The 7450-nt window shown below is 36.2% G+C and overlaps 1 protein-coding gene across 2 annotated transcripts in view; it reads right to left on the minus strand.

Moving 5' to 3' along the window:
• Positions 1 to 7450, minus strand: part of LOC116686573 (butyrophilin subfamily 2 member A2) — a 17117-nt gene that overhangs the window by 2269 nt on the left and 7398 nt on the right. The window lies entirely within an intron of this gene.

The raw sequence follows: 7450 nt of genomic DNA on the forward strand, positions 1-7450 counted from the left end.
ACACACACACACACACACACACACACTACCGTTTGAGTCTGGTTTGGGGTCACGCAGAAATTTCCATTGCACTCCATTATAGACGTTATAGACGTTATAGACATTATAGACGTTATAGACGTTATAGACGTTATCCCGCAATGACAAAAAGTTTCAGAACGCGGGGCGCACTAACACTTAACTTTGATGTCAAGCAGGGGGCACAAAATATCATCCCGCGGGCCGCAATGGCCCCGGGCCGCGAGTTTGGAACATGATCTAGGCTGTAGGGGCTCCACCCTCAGGCCCTCACCCCAACGCGCATGCGCTCCTCCAAAAGTGAAAGTAAAAGTGGAAGGTCAAAGCGGGTTGGAGGGCGACGTTTTTGCATGTCCACGAAGAAAATAACACCGGAGCAAAAAACTGAATTCATATCTATATAAACATATCAACAATATGATCAACTTGTATCTATGTGATCCTTCATAGCAGTCTCCCTCCTATAGGGGACCTCGGATGCGGTCTGGACTTCCAACAGCAGAATGGGGAGGCTTCATTTGCAGTTCATCAATCGCGGAAAAAACCCTATTACTCCACTTTTGTTCTGTTGTTATGCAATCTGTCAATTAAGTATAATATTTCCAGGTGCGCTGATGACGTATGCATGCCTCGTGGCTGCCCTCGGGGCATCTCTGTGTGTTGCTTCCCCAGGTGAGTCCCTCTGTCTTCAGTCCACAATGTGTCTTCATCCATCATGTGGCATGTTATCTACTCAGTGTTAAACTCCTTTAACTATGATTTAATATAAATATTGTCAATAATAATTTAAATTAAATCAGAAACACGTACGAATATGAACAGATTTTAGTTATTTGTAGTTATTATGAGTTCTCACTCAAATAATATTATAATGATTAGTCTTATTGTCACAGAACAGAGGAACATCAAAATATATTAAAGTTCTGATAAAAATGTATAAAAATACAAAATAAGATATGAAACTTAAAGTCCTTTGAAAAAAACACATTAACAAAACAGAGACGTTGTAGAGCGTCCTCTGGTGGACAGACTATGCAACGCATCACTAACAGGACGTTGTAGAACGTCCTCTGGGACAGACTATGCAACGCCATCACTAACAGGGACGTTGTAGAGCGTCCTTGGTGGACAGACTATGCAACAGCCACAAAACAGGGAGTTGTAGAGCGTCCTCTGGTGGACAGACTATGTAAACGCCATCACTAACAGGGACGTGTAGAGCGTCCTCTGGTGGACAGACTATGCAACGCCATCACTAACAGGGATGTTGTAGAGCGTCCTTGTGACAGATATGTACGCCATCACTAACAGGGACGTTGTAGAGCGTCCTTGGTGGACAGACTATGCAACGCCATCACTAACAGGGACGTGTTAGAGCGTCCTCTGGTGGACAGGACTATGCAACGCCATCACTAACAGGGACGTGGAGAGCGTCTCTGGGGACAGGACTATGCAACGCCACCACTAACAGGACGTTGTAGAGCGCTCTGGTGGACGACTATGCAACGCCATCACTAACAGGGACGTTGTAGAGCGTCCTCTGGTGGAAGAGACTATGCAACGCTATCACTAACAGGGAGTTGTAGAGCGTCCTCTGGTGGACAGACTTATAAAAGGGAAACTAATCTAATCCATGTTGCCTGTTTTTCAGTTTCAGGTGGTCTTCAGGTTTCAGTCCCGTCCCCGTCCGGTGCAGCGAGGACACACAACCACCTTACCGTGCTGGCCAATCCACCCCAAAGTGCCGAGGCTTTAGAGGTACGTTGGTACCGTCTGGATCACTTTGACTCCCATCCTGTTTACCGAGACAAAAGGTTCAGGAGTCGTCCCAGACCGCTCGTACTCGGGCCGAGTCTCATTCGGCCTAAAGGACGCGGTGTCTGGGGGCTCAAGCAGGGGACTTGACCCTGAGACTAGAAAACGCCACGATTGAGGACGCGGGGGATTAAACCTGCTACGTCAGCAGTGACCAGGGTTATGACGGTGGGAGTGTCCGTTCGTCGTGACAGGTGAGTCTCGTGAAAATGGGACCTTCCCCTTTACATCACGTTTTACTCATCGTCCTCCCCCTTGTCCTAGAAATGGGAACGTCCCTCTTCTGTCGCAGAGTGGGAAGACGACCACAACGGTGAACGTGAGCTGTGAGTCTGAAGGCTGGTACCCAGAGCCCAGTCTGCGCTGGTCGGATCAGACCAGGTTCTCACCCCAAAGAACTGAAGTACAGCAAAGACTCTTCTGGTCTTCTGTCAGTCCACAGCTGGCTTTGTCCCCAGCTCCACTGAGGTGTCCTGCACAGTAGGCGTCTCTGATAAAGAGCCAAAGAAGGCGAGAGTGCGCTGGAAAACTCCTCCTGCACCTGGTAAACAGAGCGAAGGGAATTAGTTCCAGGTACAAATTTCTAATTCGTTTTTCACTTTTTTCTTTTTCTTTAGAGTCCGGATCGTCAGCGGCGGGATGGGGGCTTTGCTCTCCTCTCGTAGCGTGGTAGTTCACTCGCTGTGCTGTACTACAAAAGGAGAGGTACGTGTTTAATTTGAGATCATGTTACAACGTTATATACACTACCAATCCATTCCACTCCATTATAGACAGATATGTCATATATATACAATAGAGATGTAAATGTCGCACTGTTGCTTGCTCTGGAGGAAACTACTTGAACGTTGGGTCCTTGTAAATTATAGAGTGTGGTCAGACCTGCTCTATGTTAAAGTGTCTTGAGATAACTTGTTATGAATTGATACTATACTAAAAATTGAATTGAATTGAATCCAGCTGATCTGGGTAGGGGGGGGCGAACTTTAATGTAATATCTACATTGCCATAATCGGCAACCATTCCTCCAATGTTCCAAAAGCACATTGTGTTTACTAATCTGATATCATTTAAAACTAATTAGAAAATAATGGAGAACCCTTTTGCAATTATGTAAGCACAAAGTCTAATAAGTCTAACAATGCAACTGATCTCAGCTGGTCTATAATGTCTATAATGTCTATAATGTCTATAACGTCTATAACGTATAATGTCTCTAACGTCTATAATGTCTATAATGTCTATAACGTCTATAATGTTATAATTCTATAACGTCTTAATATCTATAAGTCTATAACGTCTAAAAGTCTATAACATCTATAAAGTCTATAATATCTATCATATGTCTTAACGTCTATAATGTATAACGTCTAACGTCTATAACATCTATAACGTCTATAATATCTATATAAGTCTATAATGTCTATTTATAACGTCTATAAGTCTATACGTATAGTCTATAACGTCTATAAACGTCTATAACTCTATAACGTCTATAATATCTATAAGCTATATGTCTATAACGTCTATAATGTCTATAACGTATTCTAACGTCTAACATCTATACGTCTATAATATCTATAACGTCTATAATGTCTATAAGTCTCTAATGTCTATAAAGTCTATAAGTCTATAACATCTATAACGTCTAAATACTATAACGTCTATAATGTCTATAAAGTCTATAATGTCTAACGTCTATAACGTCTATACATCTATAACGTCATAATATCTATCAGTCTATAATGTCTATAACGTTATAATGTCTATAACGTCTATAACGTCTATAACTCTATAACGTCTATAAATCATAAGTATATAAGTCTATAACGTCTATAATGTCTATAACGTCTATAATATCTATAACGTCTATAAGTCTATAATATCTATAACGTCTATAATATAAATAAACGTCTATAATATCTATAACGTCTATAATGTCTATAATGTCAAACCTATAAGTCTATAACATCTATAACGTCTATAATATCTATAACGTCTATAAAATCTATACAAGTTATAACATCTACTAAAGTCTATAACATCTATAATGTCTATAACATCAATCTATAATTCATAATATAGTCTATAATGTTATAATATCTATAACATCATAACGTCTATAACATCTAAACTATAATCTATATGTCTAACGTCTATAAAGTCTATAATATCTATAACATCTATAACGTTATAATGTCTAACATCTATAACATCTAAATGTCTATAATGAAGTGCAATGGAAATTGCTGTGCGACCCAAACCTGACTCAAACGGTAGTTTAGATTAGATATACTTATTATCCCACAGCGGGAAAATTTCCTATTACAGCAGCAGCATTTTCTATTTTTTATAATAAGAGCAAAGTGAGTGTGGTAGTGTGTGTGTATGAAATATATGAATGAAATCCTGAAAATGTTCTATGTTTCAGAGAGAAGCAAATCAAGAAATGAGCATACTGAGGGTAAGGACCGGAGTCAAATTAAACACAGTATACTCAACATTACCATTCATGGGTGTATTACACGGGGTTAAGTGTTAGATTTTAGTATTCAGCACTTATGTTAATTTGTGAGGGATGAATTTAAAAAGACCAAGTCGAGTCAAGTTTCCAAACAGTGGATCCTACATTTTTTTCCAAAATGCAACGATAGTGTCTCAGTCTTTTAGACCCTCAGCTCGGGGAAAGCCCCCTTTCCACTCCATTATTGACAAAATACCCGTTGATCTGGGTTGGGTGTGGGGGGGGGGGCGCTGAACTTTAATGCAATATCTACATACCCATAATCAGCAACCACGTTCCAAAAGCTATTGTGTTACTACTCCCGATATTATTTTTAAAAACTAATTAGAAAAACAATGGAATTTTGCAATTAGTAAGCACATAGTGTAATCTGTTACAAGCAACTGATCTCAGCTGGTCTATAACATCTATAACGTCTATAATGTCTATAATGTCTATAACGTCTATAATATCTATATGTCTATAACGTCTATAATGTCTAAATCATAAACACTAATGTCTATAACGTCTCTAATGTCTATAACGTCTATATGTTATAAGTCTAACTCTTATAACGTCTATAATGTCTATAATGTCTATAACTCTATAATGTCTATAACGTTCTAATGTCTATAACGTCTAAACGTCTATAATGTCTATAATATCTATACGTCTATAATGTCTAAACGTCTATAAGTTATAATGTCTAAAATGTCTAAACGTCTATAATGTCTATATGTCTAATATGTCTAGTATTACGTCTATACTGTCTATAACGTCTATAATGTCTATAATGTTCTATAACGTCTATAACATCTATAATGTCTATGTCTATAATGTCATAATGTCTAATGTCTATAACGTCTATAATGTCTATAATGTCTATAACGTCTATAATTTGTCTATAATGTCTATAACGTCTATACATCTATAGTCTATAATGTCTATAATGTCTATAACGTCTATAAGTCTTTAATGTCTATAACGTCTATAACCATCTATAAGTCTATAATAATGTCTATAATGTCTATATCATGTCTATAAAATCTATAATATCAGTCTATAACATCTATAAGTCTATAACATCTATACTTATAACATCTATAACATATAACTCATAAGTCTATAACGTCTATAATCTATATATCTATAACATCTATAACGTCTATAAGTCTAAACATCTATAACATATAAGTCATAATGAAGTGCAATGGAATTGCTGTGCGACCCCAAACCTGACTCAAACGGTAGTTTAGATTAGATTTACTTTATTCATCCCACAGCGGGAAAATTTCTTACAGCAGCAGCATTTTCTTTTATAATAAGAGCAAAGTGAGTGTGGTAGGTGTGTGGTATGAAATATATGAATATGAAATCCTGAAAATGTTCTATGTTTCAGAGAAGAAGCACAAATCAAGAAATGAGCATACTGAGGGTAAGGACCGGAGTCACATTAAACACAGTATTACTCAACATTACAATTCATGTGTGTATTACACGGGGTTAAGTGTTAGATTTTAGTATTCAGCACTTATGTTAATTTGTGAGGGATGAATTTTAAAAAGCACCAAGTCGAGTCAAGTTTCCAAACAGTGGATCCTACATTTTTTTCCAAAATGCAACATGATAGTGTCTCATTTGTCTCTTTAGACCCCCTCAGCTCGGGGAAAGCCCCCTTTCCACTCCATTATTGACAAAATACCAGTTGATCTGGGTTGGGTGTGGGGGGGGGGCGCTGAACTTTAATGCAATATCTACATTACCCATAATCAGCAACCACGTTCCAAAAGCATATTGTGTTTACTACTCTCGATATTATTTTAAAAACTAATTAGAAAACAAATGGAATTTTGCAATTATGTAAGCACATAGTGTAATCTGTTACAATGCAACTGATTCAGCTGGTCTATAATCTATAACGTCTATAATGTTATAGTCATAACGTCATAAATCTATAAGTCTATAACGTCTATATGTCTATAATATCTATAACATCTATAAGTCTATAACGTCTATATGTTAACGTTTATAATTAATGTCTATAACGTACTATAACGTCTATAAGTCTATAATGTCATATCTATATGAACATCTATAATGTCTATAACGTCTATAATGTCTCTACGTCTATAACGTTATAATGTCTATAATATCTATAAAGTCTAAATGTCTATAACGTCTATAATGTATATAATGTCTATAATGTCTATAACGGCATAATAATGTCTATATGTCTATAATGTCTATAACGTCTATTACGTCTATAATGTCTATAACGTCTATAATGTATAAATGTCTAACGTCTATAACATCTATACTGTCTATGTCTATAATGTCTATAATGTCTATAATGTCTATAAAGTCTATAATGTATTAATGTCTATAACGTCTATAATGTCTATAATGTCTATAACGTCTATAACATCTATAATGTCTTAATGTCTATAATGTCTATAACGTCTATAATGTCTATAATGTCTATAACGTCTATAACATCTATAATGTCTATGTCTATAATGTCTATAATGTCTATAATGTCTATAACGTCTATAATGTCTATAATGTCTATAAGTCTATAATTCTATAATGTCATAACGTCTATAACACTATAATGTCTATAAGTCTATAATGTCTATAATGTCTATAACGTCATAACGTCTATAACGTCTATAACGTCTATAACGCCTATAACGCCTATAACGTCTAAACGTCTCTATAACGTCATAACGTCTATAATGTCTAACGTCTATAACGTCTATAACGTCTATAACGTCTAAAACGTCTATAATGTCTATAAGTCTATAGTCTATAAGTCTTAATGTCTATAAAGTCTTAAGTCTATAAGTCTAAATGTCTATACGTCTATAGTCTATAATGTCTATAATGTCTATAAGTCATAACGTCTATAATGTCTAACCATATAACATCTATAACGTTCTTAACGGCTATAATGTCTATAACGTCTATATACCATCTATAACATCTATAAAGTCTATAAAGTCTTATATACGTCTATACGTCATAACGCTAAACGTCTATAAGTCTATACGTCTATAATGTCTATAACGTCTATAATGCCTATAAGTCTATAATGTCTTTATAAACAAACGTCTA

Source organism: Etheostoma spectabile, unplaced genomic scaffold, assembly GCF_008692095.1.
Source record: "Etheostoma spectabile isolate EspeVRDwgs_2016 unplaced genomic scaffold, UIUC_Espe_1.0 scaffold394, whole genome shotgun sequence".
In the NCBI taxonomy this organism is placed as follows: Eukaryota; Metazoa; Chordata; class Actinopteri; order Perciformes; family Percidae; genus Etheostoma; species Etheostoma spectabile.